Source organism: Talpa occidentalis, unplaced genomic scaffold (genome assembly GCF_014898055.3).
Source record: "Talpa occidentalis isolate TD23 unplaced genomic scaffold, MPIMG_talOcc4v2.1 talOcc4.6, whole genome shotgun sequence".
NCBI classification, from domain to species: Eukaryota; Metazoa; Chordata; class Mammalia; order Eulipotyphla; family Talpidae; genus Talpa; species Talpa occidentalis.
In genome coordinates this window covers 130,261,459-130,283,460 of record NW_023604972.1, presented here as the reverse complement: position 1 = coordinate 130,283,460, position 22,002 = coordinate 130,261,459, and the positions used below count along the sequence as shown (strand labels likewise).

The 22,002-nt window shown below is 37.7% G+C and overlaps 1 protein-coding gene across 7 annotated transcripts in view; it reads right to left on the bottom strand.

The window, feature by feature from the left end:
* The window catches only part of CDH18 (cadherin 18), a 712,342-nt gene that overhangs the window by 580,978 nt on the left and 109,362 nt on the right, over positions 1–22,002 (bottom strand). The window contains exon 1 of one of the 7 annotated variants that reach the window (XM_054688416.1): positions 9,918–10,033. The exons of the other annotated variants lie outside the window; for them this stretch is intronic. The gene's annotated coding sequence lies outside the window, so the exon portion shown is untranslated. Of the gene's footprint in view, positions 1–9,917; positions 10,034–22,002 lie in introns of those variants that run through there. 7 annotated transcript variants of the gene reach the window in all.

Genomic DNA, 22,002 nt, shown 5'->3' with positions numbered 1-22,002 from the left:
TTGAAATTCAAGATAAGGCAAAAGTTAAACTCCTTGTGCCAAGTAGTTAGGCAAGTTGTAAATGCAAAGGAAAAGTTCTTTATGGAATTAAAAGTGCTATTTCAATGCACACAAGAAGATTAAGGGGGCCTCCCCTGGTAGCACATGTGGTTGAGCACCGCACTGTGAAGCTGTCTGCAACCTCTGCAGCGCCGGTTCGATCCCGGCCAGCTGGCGAGGGTCCCACATGGTGTGGCAGACCTCACCCGCCATGCCTGCTGCTCCCCTCAGCAGTGTATTTCATCAGTATGCCTGTTCTGTTCCCTGCTCTGTCTCTGGTGAATCCTCTCACCCTCCCACGCATCTGGTTCTTGTGTAAAATGAATAAATAAATCTTAAAAAAAAAAAAGAAGGATAATAAAGCCTATCAGCCTTACTGCTGAAAAGGAGAAAATTTGAGCTGTCTGGAAAGATCAGATCTGCCATAATATTTCCTTAAGCCTAATCCAGAACAAGCCATAGAACACTTCAGTTCTAGGAAGGTTAAAAAGGTAAAGAAGCTGCAGAAAAAAAGTTTTAAAAGTTGCTTTATGAGTTTAAGGAAATGTGTTACAGTAGAAATGATTGAAAGTTTAGTTTGTGAGATTTAAGGAAAGAAACATTCATAAGAGAAAACTGCAAGGTGAAGTAAGAGTTGCTAGAGAACCAAGCAAGTTTCCAGAAGATCTAAGTTCATTGATAAAGGTGGCTGCACCAAATACCAGATGTTCAGTGTAGATGAAATAGCCTTCAAGTGGAAAAAGATGTCATCTAGGACTTTCATAGATTGAGAAGAAAAGTTAATGCTTGGCTTCAAAGCTTCAGAAGGCAGACTGATTCTCTTGGAAGCTAGTGTAGCTGGTGACATGGAATTGATGTCAATGATCACTTACCATTCTGAAAAGCCTGTGGCCTTGGTGGTGCAAGGGGTTAAGATGCAGCACTGTGAAGCTACCTGCAGATCCCTGGCCAGGGAGGTGACCCAGAGGGAGCAGCAGATATCTCCTGCTCCCCTCAGCAGTATATTTCAATGATCCTCCTGTTCTGTTGCCCATTCTGTCTCTGGTGAATCCTTTCACCCCCTGCACCTCTGGCCCATACCCCAATTCTTGTATGCATAAATAAATAAATCTTTAAAAAACAGAATTATGCTATGTCTACTCTGCAGGTGATCTATAAATGGAACAACAAAGCCTGGAAGACAACACATCCATTTAGTGTTTTAATAAATATTTTTATATTTATGGTTTAGTGAATATTTTAAGCCCACTGTTGAGATCTACTGGTCAGGAAGAAAAAAAAAATCCTTGCAACATATCAATGCTCACTGACAGTGCATCTGGTTCCCTAGGAGCTCTGATGGATTAGATGTACAGGTTTCCATGCTTGTTAACAACATAAATTCTGTAGTCTGGAAGGAGTTATTTTGACTTGCAGGTCTGATTATTTAAGAAATACATTTCAAAAGGCTATAGCTGCCATAGATAGCAGCTTTTCTGATAAGTCTGAGCAAAGTACTGAAAACCTTCTGGAAAGGATTTACTATTTTTGATGCTATTAAGAATACTTGTGATTTATGGGAGAAGGTTAAAATATCAAGATTAACAGGCGTTTGGAAGAAATTCATTCCAGCCTTCATGGATGATATAGGGGGGTTCAAGACTTCAGTAGAAAAAGTACTGTGGATAGAGTGGAAATATCAAGAGAACTAGCATTAGAAGCAGAACTAGAATATATGACTGAATTGCTACAGCTTCATGATAAAACTTCAATGAATGAGAAGTTGCTTCTTATGGATGAACAAATTGTTTTCTTGGGATGAAATCTCAAGAGGATGTGAACATTGTTGAAATGACAACCAAAGATTTAGATATAAATTTAGTTGATAAAGCAGTGACAGGTTTGTAGAGCATATTCTCCAGTTTCAAAAGGAGCTCTATTACAGGGCAGGGAGAGGGGCACCCCAGAACCCCCAAACCTAGCTGCTCTAAATAGGTTCTGACATCACTACATTAAGACAACACATGTAAGACATTTAATGGAAAGGAACTTTAATACAATTAGTGGACAATATAGAAAAGACAAAGAATAAAGAATATAGTTTCCAAATTAAGCACCCAAAGTTACCCATCCCTTGTGGATAAATGTCCAGCCAAACAGGGTTGGCCCAAAGCAAGGCCCGAAAGCCAGCCACAAGTCTAAAGCACCTTCCCGTGGGGACCCGTAGAAAAGGGTCAGAAACAGCCAGGCAAGTCTGGGAGGAAAAGAACAAATCCAAAGCTGCCATGTTTATCCTCCCCATGGGCCCCTCACCCACATTGGTTTCACCCAGTCCAGGACCAAGAAGCAAATGCAGCTTCTTCATGTGTCTCTCTGCTCCATGTGTCTCCTCCAGGTCTCCTTGCTCTCCATCTTGCTTCCTTCCTTCTCCAGTCTCCTCCCAGCTTCTTTTTTTTTCCTGCTCATCTCCTCCCTCCCTTAGGTGGAGTAGGGTACCTGGAATCTCCCCTTTTCCTGGGGACCACCCTGTTACAGGTCTACTGAGGGTAAAATGCTATTAAACATCATTCCCTAGTAAATGAATCCTTTGAAAAATGAAGAGTTGATTGATGCAGCAAACTTCTTCAGCCTTGTCTTATTTTACAAAATTGCCTTAGCCACTTCATCCTTCAGGAATGTCCATCCTGAATCAGTCAACACCCACACCATTGAGAAAAGACCAGCAAAAAGATTACTACTTGCTAAGCTTAAGATGGATAGCGTTTTTAGCAATAAAGTATTTTAAAATTAAATCATTTTTTTTAAACAATGCTATTGTTTAAAAGACTATACTACATTTAAAAGACTATACTACAGTGTAAACAAATTTTGTATGCACTGGGAAATGGAAAAACTGAGTGTGACTTGCTTTATTGCAATATTTGCTTTATTTTAGCAGTCTGGCACCAAACCCACCATATATCCAAGGTGCACAGGTAAATATATTTCAGGTGATTGGGAAAAAAAGAAACTTGTTTTATGGCAAAGGGTTAATAAACTTAAAGTATTAAAAAAAAATACAAGCGCCAAAAATAATCAGAGATGCTAAATATTCTAGTAAAAAAAGTCTAAAGAATAAGCAAAGATGATTTATAACTTGCTAACTTATGCAAAATAGTTAAACATGGAAATTGTTGTAAATACTGGAGATAAAAATTAGGTAAAACAAATTTACTACCATTAGAAATTATAATCCAACTGGAAATTCACATAGTATAAAACCAGCCATGAAAGCTAGGTTATAAATTTAGCCATTTATAACCACAGGAAAAACATATTTCAAATGGAATTTATTGATTTCTGATCAGATGATATAAGACTTCTGATTCTAGCTAGGGATTTTCTATCTCACCCTCATGATTTGGTATAAATTTTTGCTTTAAGGGGCCTCCCTGGTGGCGCAAGGGTTTAAGACACAACCTATGAAGCTAACCGCAGCCACTGCAGCACTTGTTCAATCCCCAGACAAGGAGCGACACACATGGTGCAGCAGACCTCTCCTGACTTGCCCGCTGCTCCCCTCTGCAGTGTACTTTAGTCAGTCTGCCTGTTCTGCTCCCCACTCTGTCTCTGGTGAATCCTTTCACCCCCGAACCCCCGCACCTCTGGCCTGTACCCCTGTTCTTGTATGCATAAATGAATAAATCTTTAAAAAATAAATATCTGCTTTAATAAACTTTCTAGATGGTTACTCCAAATGCTAGAAAGCTGTGTAATGTTTAATCAGTGAGTGTCATAACTGGGTCTTAACTGGGTAAGATCCTGGGGGAATAAAAACCAAAACATTCAGACATGTGCCCCAAGCTATATATTCAAAGAACTTACACTGTGTTTTTAAAGGTGCAAATTTGAAACCTAATTGCCCTGAAATAACCCACCTATTTGATTTTGATGAGGCAGGTGCTTTTTTCAAATTAGAAGTTGGACATAATGTATTTTTAGTAAAAAAAAAAAAAATCAATAATATATATGGTACATCTAGTGGGATCTCATTTTAATGCATGTATTCACGTATAAATATGCACAAAATATTTGCATATTAAGTCTGATGTTGGATTTGTAAAGATTTAAAAGATATTTTCTTTTGTGCTCATTTATGTTGTTTAATATTCCCATAGAACATTTGCTTTGTTTATCTAATAAAAATCACAAAGTTTTCATAAGAACTGTATCTTATGTTGAGGCAACCTCATAGAACAATCTTAGCGATTAAAATTTGGCTTTCAGGTGGAATATAAAGCCTTTGGAAGCTTTATTTTTAGAGCATTTTTGCCTTTTGAGAGTTTATATACTCACAGGAAAGAGTTGAAAGAATGATGTTTCTCTTCGCATGTATTTTCTTTTTTAACTGTGGCTTTTGAATACTTAGCATTATTTGACCTTTGGTAACCCCATCATTTGCTAAATTATAACACCAATGTCTATGTGTTTTAACTACCTATGAGAGCCAGACTCAGTCTCAGCTGGATTTATTACACTTCCATTAAGCTTCAACTAGAAATATGTATTAGTCTGCTTTAGTAAATAACACCATAATTCCCCAACAACGTTCGCTTAAACATTTTCCAGTCACATATTATACAAATAACATCAAATTCTTAAAGAACCATAATTCTGTGTCTTTCAAAAAATATTTGCAACTTATTTCTTTCACAATTTATATCAGGCCATCAGTGGAAAAATGACCCAATGAAATGTTTCTTTTTACTATCATGTAAGTTCAAATGTAGGTTATTATTTATAGTTTCACTTCCAGTGAAGTAATATTGATAAAAAACTGAGGAAATCAGTAATCATTTCCTTCAAAAACCTATAATGTCCCACGTTATCATTAATAAAAAAGTTACGAAGGCATGGAAAATAGCACACATGCAATCAATATAAAAATTGAAATATTATTGCAGGTATAGTAAATCACCTTTTGTTTATATTAACAGATAATCAATAGAATAAGGATTGAGCCATGCAATGAATGAATCCAAAACTTCCTATGGTGGAGGGCTCAGGGTGTCTTGGTGGTGGGTACATGTTGCATTTGAGATGCTATCCCATGCCTTTGAATCACATACAGAGTTATAAACCAATATTAACTCAATAGAAAAAAAGATGGCTAAGGTCCATCTCTAAAAATACATTCAAGGTTAATCCTTAATCTAGATGGATTAAAGATGGGGCAACCTCTTCATGTTGGCACCGTTTTTCTGAACATGTTTGAAGATTTATAACTGGGAATCCTGCCCTAAGTAAACACATTTGATATGTGAACATGAACTCTTGGCTTTGAACCTTCTGCTCATCTGTTAGGTTGGCAACATTCCTATTTACAATTTGGTTGGAATTCTGCCTCAGGGCATAGGAGCCAACTGACAAGAATTTAAATAAGACAGTGCATAGATGCCTTCTTGCTCTGGGTAGAATAGTCCTTGAAACGGAATCGAAGTAACGGCGTAAAGTCTGATTATATCCTCCTTCTTGGGAATATGATCAAGAAGACATAATCACTAGATAAAATATGCTGACATCATAATTCTATCTGTTAGCAAAATCTGCCTTATTTTTTAGAGATGATTGTTTTGAAATTTACATTAGTACTATTCTTGCCATTATCATTAACACATATACTTAAGGCTTCTCTATGGAACTATCTAGGACTATTTCTACTAAGGCAGCACACAGCACAAAGTGCAAAGCTATCATCAGCCTGCCATCTATGGGAGTTTTAACTCTAAGATATCCTTTTAAAAAAAGAATGGGGCCTCCCTGGTGGCACAGGGTTTAAAGCCAGAACTATCAAAATATCACACTGCAGCACAAGTTCAGAGTTCGATCCCCAGGCGGCAGGGAGCTAACCTACCTGGTGCAGCAAACCTCTCCTGTCTTGCCCTCTGCTCCCCTCAGCAGTGCATTTCAGTAGATCTTCTCCCTACTCCATCTCTGGTGAATACTTTCACCAGCACCCCCCTCCCCCCGCCACCTCTGGCTTACATCCCAGTTCTTGTATGCATAAATAAATAAATATTTTTTTAAAAATAAAGACAGAATGCTGTCAAATTGTAATAGAATATTTAACCACAAATGACTTTAAGACATTAGCGCACAATAGAATGCCCAATAACTCTGGTGTTCACACATAGATGAAACATGTTTAAAGAAGCAAAATTTAGTACTAATAGAAAAGTAGATAATTACCTCAGTTTTACTTTTGCAATTTTTCTCATCAGTATAACTTTGATTGCAAATTGTTCATTCATTCTTTCTTTCATGAAACAATATATGTGAGTTATCAATGTTATCAAATCATAGAAGGGATTAAATAAGACTCAGAAAGACCTTCTACAAAAGTGCTCAAGCTAAGGTAACAGAAGACACTAATCTACATGTCCAATTCAAAACTGTAATGCCAACAAATTATATAATTACTAAGGAGCAACTTCTGAGAATCATTTTACATAATTAAATATTCTGAGCAGTGCCATCTTCAATAAGATATATAGTGAAATTCAATGCCCTCAACTAGATTGCTGCTATAAATATTTTATAAGCTATTAAGCTAATTATTTATAGATTCAATATATGTTCTTAATTGAACTATGAACTCCTTAAATAAATATATCAAGGTGCTTGGTAATATATGGTTTAATTTACAAATATTGTACTTGTCATATACTGAGAAATCTTAATTAAAACATAACTAGAACATGTTAACTTTTTATTAGCCTCATAAAACTGACCAAATAGGAAAACAAATATATTGGAAACAAAGACCTAAGTTGGTGTATTTTGACTTTCAGTATAACATGACATTGCCTAGTTCATCATGAAGTTTGTCAATATAAAGTTTTCTTTTTTCCCATCTAACCGATTACACTTTCAAATTATTTTAAAGGCTATTATTTTAGATTATTTATGTTGTGATGATCAGACTAATTTTAATATGAACAATTTTAAATACACTTTTAATGCATTATCAATAAACATTACTAGAATAATGGAAAACAACAGCAAAATATTTTGTACAAATGTTGCTCAAAGACAATTTTAATGAACTACAAGCTAAGAACATCGGGAAATAAGTTATTTACTTGAATTCATGCCAAAGTTAATCATTCATATTTGATAATCTAATAAATGAGGGAAATGTGACTTGTATAATTCCCCAAAGATAAATGAATAAATAAACATCAAGGAATGTAATTAAATTCAATAGAAAGCTTAAACATTTACATTAACTTTGAATTTTCAGTTTTGCTCTGTAAATATGATTCTCTTTTGAAAAACACACATGTAACTCATACTATCTACCATCCTTAGAGCAAAACAAAAGTATGAAAAAGCAGCACAGAACACAAAGGACAAGGCAGGACAATTTCTAATATTAAATGCACCTGGGATCAGCAGAAAGGAGCTTTCAGGTGAGAAGCTAATGAGTGAAGACTAATCAGACACTATTGATACAGTGTTGGAAGCATCTCAACTAAATATTCAACAACGAAATGACCGTTCTCTCCTTCCCTCTTACTCGAGCTTCCCCAAATAGAAACGTTAGCCATTTCCTTTTCTCTGCCCTACCTTAACAGGTTGTACCAAAGGCATGTAAACCTTAGATGTTGAAAATGACTCAAGAGCATTTCCCTTGGCTTAGGTGGATGGATGCACTCAGAAAACAAATAGAGGGAGTATTGGAAGCAAGATGGTAAGTTCCTTTTTAGACACACTAAGTTTGAAGACTTTGAAGGGACACCTGGCAGGAAAAGAGAACTATAGCTCTGAAAAAGACATGGATCTGAAGGAGGATTTTTTTCCTTCTAGTCAACTGCCAACTCAATATTGAGTATTGTCAATTTTTATTGTTAGGCCAAAATATTTCCTTGAACTCAGATATGACTCTGTTTTTTATATTCGCCATATAAATTTGAAAAAAATAATTGCTGGCTGTAATTAAAAGTGGACTTTAGTAGGAGCTGAAGAATAAAAGAAGAAGGGGGCCTCCCTGGTGGCGCAGCGGTTGAGCGCGGGGTTGCCAAGCTGCCCGCAGCCTTGCAGCGCCGGTTCGATGGGCTGCTCCCCGACCAAGGAGGGCTTCATGGCGCATTGAATATGCCAACATTTTCATTGAACATTCTGTCTGTGCCATTTTTCATTTATTCCCCTGCTGTTCCCATGATTATGGGCATTATTCTCTCTAGACTGGATTATTGTTGTTGTCTTCTGTTGTCTTCTATTGGTCTAGCGCCACAGTGAAAAAACAATTTCAAATGCATTCAGATTATGTCTCAACATTCCCAGACTTTCCTACTGCTTTTTACAATGGTGCCAGCCAGATTTCCCTGCTTTCAGAACTCTAATTCAAGATGGATTCCTCTTCAACTCAATCAGAAATAAATGTTTTCCTTCTTCAGTTTTGAAAAACAGTGGTTAAGTCTCTATATCATCCCAGCCCTCACATTACGTGGCCATCATTTATCACACACATAGTGAAGGGGGCTGAGTTATTGCTTTGTGCCAGCTACTGTGCCTGACACTTGACAATTAATCTTAACTGACATTTTGTGTTAGGCCTTATCATTTCTAATTGGCAGATAAAGACACCAAGATGCAAATGATTAAGTAACTTTATGGGTTGCAATTCACTGTTCTCAGTATTGAAGGCTGGACCCAGTTTTCTTGTCCCTTGCAAGATTCCATTATATTGTTTCTTCCATAAAAAGGGCAGACTCTTTGGAGTCAGGAGCTATTTTAGTTATTTCATAATTTCCTATATTTAACTACTCCACAAAAGGACCTCAGTATATACCTGTGGAATGAATCTTATCATCTCGACAAACTGGCAGAAAACAAGTGCCACACTTATGTGTGTTTGTGTGTGCAGGAATACACAGATACACATACTCACACGCACTGAAATAAAAAGCAATTAGCCCTAGAAAGGCTTCTATAGCTCATTCAGCTCAACTATTTATCTTCAAAGATAAGCAGACATTGAACAAAGATATTGTGAAATGATGCATGTTGTACATGTGAGCATATATATTTGAATACTTTTCTCTTTTCTACTTCCATAATTTATTTGCCTCCCATAGCTTCACTGGACTGCCCAGGTCACATCTCCCAGTTGTACAACCTGATCTCCGGCCAAAAGGACTTATCAATGCTCTACTGCAGGCACACGTGAAAGGTTAATGATTAACAAATCATAATGATTAAAAAAAAAAAAATGGTGAAATAATACTCCAAGCTGTGGATGACTCCAATGGAAACAGCATAGTCACCACAAACGCATCACATCCCAAACTAAATCTGTGATCTTGCAGACAAACACCTCCTTTATCTCAAACACCCCCTCTCTTATTTCACAAGATAGAAAACTGAGAATAGTGATTGATATGCCTTTCTGGCTTACCCCACACAACTGCTCAATCACAAAGTCTTGCTGATTCAATCTGCTAAATATCTCTTGCACTATCCATTTTGACGTGTTGCAATCACCTCTCCTCATGCCAGTCACATTACTATTGCAAAACATCCGCACTGGTTTCTCATAGCACCCCTCGATAACACATTAACCACAAAATGCAGTTTATTCATGCCTTGAAAATCAAACTCAACCACTTATTTGCCTCATAATCTTTGCCCCATGACATCCACCGCTGCCTACCTTGATTTCCTCCCTGAAAAAAATGGGGTAACAAGAACATTTCTATCACAGAGCTGTTGTCAGGAATAATGAACCATTACATGAAAGTGGAAAGCTCCCTGACTCATGTTAAGTGCTCAATAAATATCGACTAACATGATTTCATCGACTCCACGTGTTTTAATTTAAAGCCCACTAAGTAGAAAGCAGTGGCGTGCACCAGTACCTGTGCCTGAGCGAGCGGTGTGAGCCCTTCTTCCTCCCCAGGACGATTTGGGAATCCTGGAAGATTTGTGATTCCTGGCAAATGCAGGGGGCTGGCGCGGCACCCCGAACCCCAGGGCTCCTGGCGGGCCCTGACCTCAGCAGGCGTGGTTTCCCGCTTCTTGCTTCTGGGCTCGCAGATCCAAAAGCAGCAGAGGCGGGAGATGCGGCCTGCGGGCAGCCCCTCCCTTGGCGCAAGCCCCTTTTGAGACTTCAGTGTTCCAGCAGCAGCGGGAGTTTCCTGCAGCTGCAGCTCAGAAGCATTGCCTCTGGCAGCGCCCACTGCCCTGCCTGCCCCGCCCTAACCGGCTTGGAGCACCAGGGCCTGCACCAGGTGGGCTGTGCAAGTGGCAGTGGGTGTGGTGCGTACCCCTGGAGCTCCGGCTGCTGGCAGAGGCCGGCAGGCAGCTGGGTTCCTGTCCCACGCAGCCCCAGGGCATGCAACCCCACTGGGCTTGCAGAGGAGATTTGCCCTGTGCTGAGCAAACAAGCAAGCTCCCCACCAGAGGCAAGAGTTAGCCCCCAGCCCAACTCCACCACCCCACAGCCCCTGCTTCAGGGCTGCAGGGAGGAGCTTGGGGTGCCATTGGGTCAGCTCCAGAGCTAAGGCTCCAGTTGTCCAGAGTAGAGAGGGGGTGGAGTCCTGGGTCAAAAGACAAATGGCAGGCTCCCAGCAGGGTCCACCTTGCAGGAACTGTGACCCCAGTCCCAGTGCTGCTGCAGGCTCTTCCCCCCCCCCACCCCTTAAGTTGTTACTGGAACCAGCTGAAGGGGTACTGGGTGCAGAGTGCTTCAGTCACTGAGGCCAGTTGTAGCTGTGGCTCCTCGGAGCCCAACAGCCCATGAGCCTGCCATGGGGTCAGGGCATGTTGGATCTGTGTAGGCACCAAATTTTCCCGTCAATATTTGGTACCTGGATCATAGACTAGACCAATCAGATGCTAGCTAAATGGTGTGAGTCACTGACACATGGGTATGATACCGTCCTTTGAATGAGAAGAGTAGACTGAATGCAGGCAAATCTCTGCTTACTCCAGATTGACTTCCCACCGGTCAGTCTCCCAGGAACAGAGCTGGTCTCTAATAAAGTGGCAATGGCCCTGGGTTTGAGGCAACCATCTCCGCCAGACTCAAGGACCCCAGACCTTATAAGCCCAGAGGACAGGCTCCCCATGGTGAATATCGCATAACACTGCCACTACTTTGCCAGATCATATTATTGTGACCACAAAGATTGGGACCCAATGACTGATTATACCAAAGGAGAGATTAATGCTGATGGGGGACAAGAATAGAAAAACTGGCAAGGAGGCCTCGCAAGACGAAAACCTGACTCACACAAAGAGGTGGGGGTCGCGGGGAATAACAAGACCATGAACCCAGCTGTAGAGGTCGTGACCCTTAGGCGCCAGGGCCTGATCACAAGGCATGAGACCCAAGCAGGATCAGATGCTACAGGGAGTGGAGCACAGGCCTGAGGGTAAAGATATGGAGATTGGGTCCACCCTGGAATCTCTGGTCCCTTCCTGGTTTTGCCTGTTACCCAACATCAGCAACAAGCAGCCACTCCATGAGGAGTGACCCCTCCCAAAGAGAAAAGGGCTTTATCAGTGCAGTCTCCACACAGGCTCAGCGCCACACTCCCACTGCCCACCTGTGACTCTGCAGGTGCCTCTTCTCACCAACTCTCTCCCTCTGCAGGGCAGCAGCTTCCTGGCTGCCCGTGACCTGTCAAGGCTGCCCACCTGCAACCATGCAGGCCTCTCTCAGCAAAACCTGTTCCTTTCCTCTCCCTAATAAATCTGCTCTTTAAATATAACTAATGTCTCTAACTCATGGAGACACTTGACTGGGAAAGTCGCCGTGTGCTGCTGAAACGGGAGCTCTGGTGAAACCTTTCCCAGAGTGAACTCAAGTGCCCCGCAACTCCACCAAACCCAATCAGCGCTACACCCACTTCTAATCCCAGGCTGCCAGAATAAAATCAGAGGCCAGTTTCTATCCACCATGTCGCACTTTTCTTTTTCCATAAGCCTGATTCTACCAGAAAAGTCTACACTTCCCTAGTTGACAGCTTAATATCCCTGCATCCAAGGAGTAGGTTGCTCCCTGAGAGTCTGAAATGATATGCTAGATTTCTGGGTGCCGTCCTACATGGGCAAGGGGAAGCTCCATCTCTCTGTTGCTCTAACCACCCGGTGAATGTTTTTCTAGCAGACTTTGAGTGAGTGCTGCTTCCCACTTTTTTTTGTACAATAGACAGAGAAGGTATTTTTACATTCCACTTTTCAATAGCAAATACAGTGTTCACAGAGCTGAGAAGACACTGCTCATAATCTCACACCCCATTTTTACATACAAGTGATTCCTATATCCTGATATTCTTCACATGTAAATGTCCTATAGGGAAAAGAAAAAAAAATGCAAATGGAGAATGTAAAGTAAAACCCAGAAAATCTGGTGATTCTTTGTAGAATCCTTAATGCTCATCTTGCTAATAATTAGGGAGTGACTAGAAAGGTAATGTATGTTCCTTGCATTTTAAATCACTGATTTAGGATTACTGTTTCACTGGATGATACATCCTCAATACATACTTTCTCTGCTTCAACAAAGTTACAAAACATCCCATTACATAGAAGAGGGTTTCCAGTTCTGATTGCATGTTAGAATCTAATCAGGAGCATTAAAAAGCATTGATGTCTAAGCTCTGCTTTCAGAGATTCTGATTTAATCATACTAGGGTGAGACCCAAGCAAACATACTTTGTTTATTGATCCTTAGCTGGTTCCATGATTTGGCAAGGGAATGAGAACTGCTGGCATAAGTTTAGTGTTTCAGAGGTGCAATGTGTGAACATTTAGTAAACATTTCTTCTAGTAGGGAATATTGGAAGTTTCTATGGAATTTTATATTAGCATGATTTACCAAGAAAAGGCTGTGGAAGAACATCAGCCTTACAAGATGCAAATTAACTTTGCTTCCTCCCCCACCCTCATACACACCCTCCCAAGATACAATGGAAGAGTGAACTTGTAGTTTACAATGGAAATATTTTATTTTTGTTTCAATTTGATAGACACTATTTGGAAAAAAAAAAATGTTTACCTTCATTTCTTCTTAAAACAATCCTTAAAATAAGGGATATGATTAGTTTAGTGAGAAAAAGGAATACATACCTAAGTCTAAAAGCTAGGAAAATTGGCAAAAATCAAAAAACAAAAACAAAAACCCATACTATCCAATGAAAACCAGAATTAGACAGAAAAAGCATTCTTGCATTTTTAGATGAGCTCATTGACAGGGAAATGTTCCATATCTGAATTTTTTGATGAGAGTAAATTCATTTTAATGTGGCAGTTCTACATTTAAATTGAAGTTTAAAAAAAGTAACTTTTTATACCACTACCATTTGGCTTTGGAGAAGCAGTACTAAAACTTGATAAATTTTAGCTTTCAAATCTGAGCATCTAACTTTGGCACAAAAAGCAAAGTGTGAGCATGCAGTACTGGCATTAGAGCAAACAAAGCCCCAATACTGGTGCCAACAGCAAGTGCACATTTCAAGTCCTATCCTGGGAACTGGCACATAATTTCATAAATTCATTGCCTTCCATCTGTGTATTGTCGCTGTATTGTCGCTCAGATCCGTAGTCAAGCAATAGGTAGAGCTTCAATGACACAGACGATGTTCTATGTTCTCTTATAATTTATTACTCTTAGAATTTTGAGAACAAAGGTCATATTCAGTACAGACCGATAGGAGTTTGCTTTCTTTTGCTTTCCCTTTTTCTCATTATGCTTGGCTTTTTCTTTTATCTTGGGACTCAGCTTTCACTAGTGTTGGAAATAAATCTTTTTTTTTTTTCCTCCTTCTCAGCTTGCCCTTGACTGCTATGGAAACCAAAAAAGAGCATTAGAAATCCTGGAAAATTGATTTTTTTTTTCTCTTGGACAGAGGTGGGGGAGTTGCTGAAGGTCTTTTACGCCCTAATTTAGGATTAAATGGCTATAAAAAAGAGGAAGAAAAGATAATCTTCATTGAATTAAAATTGTATTATTTTTGGCTATTTTACAGAGGGGAGAGAAAGAGAATTTGACAACATTTTGTCTCTCAGGTGTCAGTATAAATATCCAAATTAATGGCAACCTACAAAAAGGAAGAAGTAAAATTTAGAAAGATATACGATGTTATCACAATAAAAAGGACAATTTACCTGGCACCTTTGTACAGGTTAGTTGTCAGAAAATTTTATAGAAAATGAAAGCTTTAAAGTTACAGCTTCTCATTTGTTTCATTGATGGTGAAATGTGATGGGACAAAGTCATCTTTTCTGATGGTTAATGTCACCACAAGTGTGCCTTTATTCTACCATGAAAAGACATTCTGCACAGGAATTATTGGCAGATAATAAAGGATAATAAAGGAACCCTTGGGAGGGATCAAAGAAAATGCTGGGTTTTGTCTGGAAAGTTTCTCTTCCAGTGTTCCATTGGCTGACACACATGAGGTACCTAAAGGTCTGCTGTCCAGTTTGCTGGTTGTAAATAAACCATGTGATCATCTCTGTCATGGAAATCATTTGCTGTTAGCAGCTAAAGACAAATAAACATGCTACAATAAATGATAAAAAATGAAATATTCTTGGGCCTCTCTGGTGGCGCAAGGGGTTAACATGCAACCTATGACGCTATCTGCAGCCACTGAAGCATGAGTTCGATCCCTGGCCAGGGAGCTGACCCACATGGCACAGCAGACCTCTCCTGTCTCCCTGCTGCTCCCCTCAGCAATATATTTTAGTCGATCTGCCTGTTCTGCTCCTCCTCTATCTCTGGTGAGACCTATCACCCCCCACACCTGTGGCCTGCACCCCAGTAATTCTATGCTGAAGTAATAAATAAATAAATCATGATAAGTGAAACAAGCTAGAGGAGAAAGATAAATATCGAATGGTGTCACTTATACGTGGAATATAGAGAAAGCAAACAAAGGATCAGACAAAGACAAATTTCAAGCCAACTCCCTAAAACTTAATATATATTGGAGACATGGAAGGGGAGAAAGGAAGAGAACAGGTAGGGAGAGAACACAGTGGACTATAGTGGAGGGCTTTAGTTTGCAATCGATAAACATGATCATCACAAATATGTCTAAATGAGTACACATTAAAGGTCTAAAGTCCCTTTCTATGAGGAAAAAAATGCTTTAGTGGGTGCCTTGGTGATGTCTACGTGTCTCTGCATATTCCCTCTTTGTGTTTCCAATTTCTAAGATGCATTTCAAATACTTTATGTTGCAGAGAAGTTACCAATGTAAGGAGGCTAGACATCTTATCAAGGTCACTCTTTAGTATACCCTCAAATTCATAAATCATATGTGCATTCAGTTAGAATTGAGAGCTTAAAACTGTAATATAAATAAAAAGTGTTACCTTGTGAAGATGAAAGTAAGAATTCCAGATGTGATATGAAAAAACTAATATTAAAATATATTGGCAAATTTAGATCAAACATTTATAAAAATACAAAGATCAAAAAAAAAATCACAGCTGTGCACAACATAATTTTCAGTAGAACATTTTCTATTTTTATTAAAAAAAAGTCAATATATATTATTTCAATTTGATGAACCAGTTACTTCAAGGAGGCAGTTTTATGAAAGCTGAGAGGTGAAAGATTTTTTTTAAGATTTATTTTTATTTATTTATGCATATAAGAACTGGGGTGTAGGCCAGAGTGTGGGGGTTAGAGGATTCACCAGAAACAGAGTGGGGAGCAGAACAGGCAGGTCTACAGAAATGCACTGCTGAAGGGGGGAGGGGGGCAGACAGGAGAAGTCTGCTGTGCCAAATGGGTCAGCTCCCTGGCTGAGGATCAAACTCATGCTGTAGTGTGTGGTGATAGCTTGATAGTTCTGTGACTTAAACCCTGCACCACCAGGGAGGCCCAGTGGCTGATTTAAAGAAATTCAATCAAGTTGGGATTTTGGTCTCTCATGCCAGTATCTGTGGTGTTTTGTTTTGGGGGAAGCATCATCTGATTTTATGCTGGTTTAATTGAAAAAAGGAAAAGAAAATAGAACACAGAGCTCTATCCTTGATATTCTAAAATAATGTTAATAACACAGACATTGTGTCCTGTGAAATCACATGATTGGTGTCCTTCTGTTTAATATGACAGATGGCATAAATACACAGAGACTGGCTCTCTACCAAAGCAGTCAGTTCCCTCTTGAGCGCACCAAAGCTTGCCCTATATGAAAGGAGCAAGTATCTGTCAAATTATATGTCAGTGTAATTTTGACAATATACTGAAAAATAACCACTCAGAATTGAATGGTAAATATTTGTCCCCATCATACATAATGATTCAAATTATTTAATTTTGCCTGATTTTTTCTGTCCAAGTGAAGACACTTAAGTATAAATCTGATTTCAAATACAAATGGAAAGTTATATTTAATACAGCAATTGACTTCCAAGAGATCACTATTGGTTAATTATTTTCTTAGAAAAGACATACTTTATATAAATTAATTATAGGCTGTCAAAGTGAAAGTTGACTTCTAGATTCTCAAATTTTGCTATTCATATTTGGAAAAATGAAAATGTTAAATTGATGCCACCATTGAAATACAGGAATATTATAGTTGTTACACGTAGGCTAATTTTGTGGAACTCTGTCTGATATTAATGACTAGCTGAGGATCTAGCAGTGAGCTAGCATGATCCAGAAGATACCATAGCAAAAATAACAATGTGCCTATTAGCACATCTTCCCTATTTTTACAATATATAGATGACAAAAACTAAAATTTAAATTCAAAAAACAGGATTCAGACTTTATAATTTTTTCCAAATATGCCCACTGAAGAACATAGTTATTGATAAGGATGTGATCACTCAGAAGAGAAAGCTAATATTAAATATCCATAAATTATCAACTTCTAATATATTAACTTATCAATTTTAAAGTTAATTCCTTAAACTTATGTTTAGGTTGATATTCATTAGTCCTCGTACAACAAAACAGAGAGACTGTGCTGAGCTTGAGTCTGAAATCTACATTCTTCAGCAGAAAGTTAAAGAATCTCTCAATTAATTTCATTAACAGATGCCCATTCTTTGAGGTCACCGGTTCCATAGAGGAAGCTGGGGGGTGGGGGGTGCTTATCAGGTTCAAAACCTTATTTAACTGAATGTAGGGCCATTTAACATGTATTATATTATTTCTGTTCTTCCAGTGAAGTCTCATCAGTGCTGTATCATTATAACCATTTTGAGACAAGAAAACAAAAGTGTACCATCTTCAATTACATTTTGCAGAAGTCCTAAAACATAACTGAGAATTTAATCCAAGTGTGCATTCCCAAAAACTTTCTGAACATTGACAGTGCCCCAATCTACAAATACTTTAAAGTCTGATACTAAAGTTCATTGCAGTTAATCAGAACTGAAATCCCACAACCATCACGGGGATGTAGACATTTGCACAGATGCTCAGCTCAAGTGGGTACCACTCATTCTGAGTACCTGGGTGTTCCATTTAGCCTGAGGCCATCTGAGTAAAAAAATCTAATAAATAAGGTTTGGATAAGCTTGTAATACACATAAAAACAATAAAAAGTTGTTTCAGCTGATCCCTCTTACAGTGTCCCAAAATGTTAACTTACTAAGAACCTTCCAGGTAAGACTGTGAAATCATTAACTTGGCAGAGAGCCAACAATGGCTCATTTAAGCAAATGGGCACATTGTTCTAAATTAATCCTCCACATTTTCCAGACGTTCTTTATAAACAAGTTATAATTAAATGTTGTTAACCCTGGGGGCATGCCTAGTGATTTTGTTTTTAAAAATTCAATGTGGATTTCTTGAATAAGATCTAAAGATTCATAAATATAAATCATCTGTAACATAAGCTACTAGGAACTGACTGGGTTAGTTTTCTTGTATATATAGTTCTTTGGGGGTAATCCTCATATATGAATTTCTTTTAATACTGTTTGATATCATAACCATAGATGTCCCTTAATTGTTGTGTAATAGAAAATATATCACAGGCTCATGCTGTGGTAATATTAAATAGAATCATTCATAAACATGGCAACCATCAACTTTGGTTTCTGCTCAGAAGTTATGTTATCAACATCAAAAAAACAATAGCTAAATCAGAATATTATGAACACATCAAAAAGCTCTAAAACCTCTCTCTTATTATTTTAGGTAATGCTAGTACTTACATACTAAACAAAACAAAACCCTTATACTTAGCTAAATATTTAGCTATACTTAGCTAAGACATAAATAGGCTTATTAGTTTATATTTACTTAGAAATAAAAAAATGATTAATGAAACATATATGTATTGAGGGAAATATGTGCATGTACATATCTGTAAAATTACTTTTATGTTCTGTTTGTAGGATTTTAATGAAATAAAATAATCATCATATAGTCACTGAAAGTTGGTGAATAAAAGTGCTCAAGTTGAATCATTAATAGCATTTATAAACACTAAATATGAGAAAAACAACACCAGATTGTCCCCGACTATTGAAGAATCAGTATGAGAAAAGTAGAGAGAAAAAAGTGGGAGGGAATGAGGCAGTCCTAGGTGATGACCCCAATCACTGGAGCAAAATTGGTCTCCTGAATGGATGCTGAAAAAACCAAGGTAATATGATGGTGCAATTGCAAAATGTTCCAATATCTGAATTCCATAAAGTATCTCAAGTGTTTTATTGTTTTCTTTCTGTGGAAGATGGACTGTGGCTCCTAATGATTGATGGCTAAAGGTACAAAGTGGATATCTTTGCAAAATGAAGGAAGAAATAACACAAAGGAAATAGCTTGATCTAAAATGTAGCATCTCTTAAAAATGTATTTGTCAATTTAATAGTGTTGTGATGGATGAAGCAAATTGTGTTAGAAATTAATCTTTGAACATATTCTGAACATATTCTTGCACTACAACAAAGTATTGAGGCTGTAAAGGAACGCAAATCTGGGTTCAAATTAATTTCCAAGAACTTAAAGTTATGACACCATTGAGTGGTTTTTAAGCATCCTGTGTCACTTCTTTCATCTGTAATCTAGAATAATAATACATGTATCACTGGGTTGTTTGATAGATTAATAGCATACTTACTTAAAAAGTACTTATTTGAAGTTTAAAAATGCTCATATATGTATATACACACATGTATATACACACACATGTATATATACATACATGTATATATACACACATACATACACATATATGTGAGCATTATATATAATATATATGTGTATGTATGTGTGTGTGTGTATATATATATATAATTAGCTTCTGTCTGGTGCACAATAACGTTGTTATACATGCTAACTCATGTTCTTAATCACATGCTTTGCACTTAATTTTATTTAATATGTAGTAAACTCATTTTTTACCCAACACAGGAATACAACATTATGGACAGAAACTATGGTGAATTAATCATACACACTCTATATGTGGTCATTGATTATTTTAAAAGTTAATGTATTATTTTTGAAACATCATATTATTTTTCTTTTATGTCTGGAATTATGACTAGTGTCCCAACCAATTTCTGATGCTTTCCACAGAGCTCAAAATGGAATAAGACCAGTAATATTTTAATGCAAAAAGGCAGAGGTGATTATGCCAATTTGCATGCAAATAATTGACTCTCGACAATGATTTTTCCAGAACCAACATGAATTCTCTATGGCTGTGTGCTGAAGGGATCTAATAGGGATTGAATTGTGTCCTTCCAAAATTCATATATTGAGTCCTAATCCCTAGTACCTCAGAAAGTATTTAGAGCCAGGATTAGTGGTGATTAGAATAAAATGAAGTCATGAGGATGGGTCCCAATCAAATCTCATCAGTGTCCTTATAAAAAGAGAGTATTCAGCACAAAGAGGTGCAGGGACAGAAGAAAGTCAGTAAAACAGTGAGCAGTTGGCATCGACTGTCAAGCAGGTTGGTCTTGGGAGAAACCAAATCTATCAACCCCTTAATTTTGGATTTTCATCCCCCAGAAATGTGAGACAATATATTTCTGTTGTTTGATTCAACTAGTCTGTGGTGTTTCCCTACGATAACCTGAGTGATTTATACATAGCCCATCCAAGTGATACCAAAAGGTCAGAAGGAGAAAGAGGTGAGGCTCAACTGAAGGATCACTTAGTCAAAAATACTCTGTAATAAATTTACTTTTATCCTTCTTGTCTCTCCATGTCCAATAACAGGGAGGGTTTGATTTTTAGTTTGTTTTCCTTTCTGATCTTCTCAATGATATCTGCTCATCCAGAAAAGCGCCTGATGCTAGATAGAAGATTAAAAAGAAATTAATGAAAAAGAGGGCCCAGGGAGAAGAGACAACTACAAGGATGATCCTGAAAGTTGAAAAGTGATTGATTGAACCTTACATTTTGGTAGAAAACCTTCCCATTCAATCAAGTTAGAATCGATATCAACCCTAACAGAGAGTAGCTTGTTTTGAAGTAAAGAAATATTCTGAAAAACATTTCTCTAACCAGCTTGCAGAGGGAAATTTTACCCTCCCTCTTTCTGGTGTTAGAGACTTATAACTGAGATTGTGTTAGAATGATTGAAAAATAAGAGATAAATCATAGACAATAAAATAAAAATGCCAATGAAACAACATTATGTTGTTTTTGCAAATCTGTGCAATAATATTGAAAACTTAATTTATGCTAAGATGAAATACATTTGTACACATGCTCACTCATTCCCCAACTTTAATCTGGTTAGGAAGAAAAATAATAGCAAACATGAAATTATCGGAGCCTGACCAAGTAATTAGCCAATTGCCAGAGAGTGTAGAATTGCTTGTAGGCAATATAAATATTTAGAAATTGTCCCCTCAGAGATGTAAGACAATACCTCTGCCATCAGAGAAGTGAAAATTAAGGTGTTTCCTTACACTAGAAATCTGAAAATGTCTTGGGACAAAGCCATATAGCACAGAATAGATAGGGGTTAATGGAGCAAGTGGATTGAAGCATTTTTCTATTGGATAATGGTGGTTTAAATGCTGGATAGTAACTCACCAATTTATGGAACACACTGACTTTCATGGTGAAGAGCAGCAATCACTGTACAGTCATTGAAAGTGTGTCAATTATGGGAACACACTGTAGGAAGATCAACATCAAAGTTTTGCATGACAAATAGGACTAGTTAGTATAAAAGGGAATATGTGAGACAATAAGTCACCCTCTTTTATATGAAGGTGATTGGGAAGCAAAGTGCTCAAGGGCTGAGACCAGGACCACAGAGAGATAAGACCATAGGAGTGATGTTCTTGATTAACAACAAGACCAATAAATTTAAAAAAAAAATCATGCAATGAAGACAAAGCACTTCAAACAGCACTGGTTAAACTCTGTTTTAAATCAAATCCCAGTCATGTGTACCTGACTTTATCATGTTTTAGATATCATTAGAACGTGGACTATTCTTTTCTTTCACCACTATAAATGTTGCACTAGCACACAACTTCCTCACTTTACTTCTCCTACAAATGATTCAATCCTTCTCCATCAATGTTATGGTGACCACTTAATTTTCATACAAAAGGGCCATTGCATTAATAAATATATTGGTCTTGCAGGTATAAACTGGACTACCCCATCAAATTAAGAGATGTGTTTTCCTAGCTCTCATTCTAGAAATGAGCCATCATTTGCCTTCTCCAAAACCCCCTTGTTAAAAGCACAGATATTATTAATTTAGTGATATTGCCCTTTCTACATTCACTTGTATTAACCTTTCCCTATAGTATAGACAATGTATTACAGTAGACACATTTTAAATGTTGTGTTACGGTAAAAAATATTTTATACCTATGATTTTTTTGTGTTTGGATATTATGAGTTAGAACTATTGAATGCCATTTAGAGGAGAGAATGTTCAAACCAAAATGGAATCTAAACATCAGTCATTGAAGTAGTTTAAAAGTTAGAGCTTAACCATTATTTGTAACCCCCATATGTCATGGAGGCATCCTGAGTTT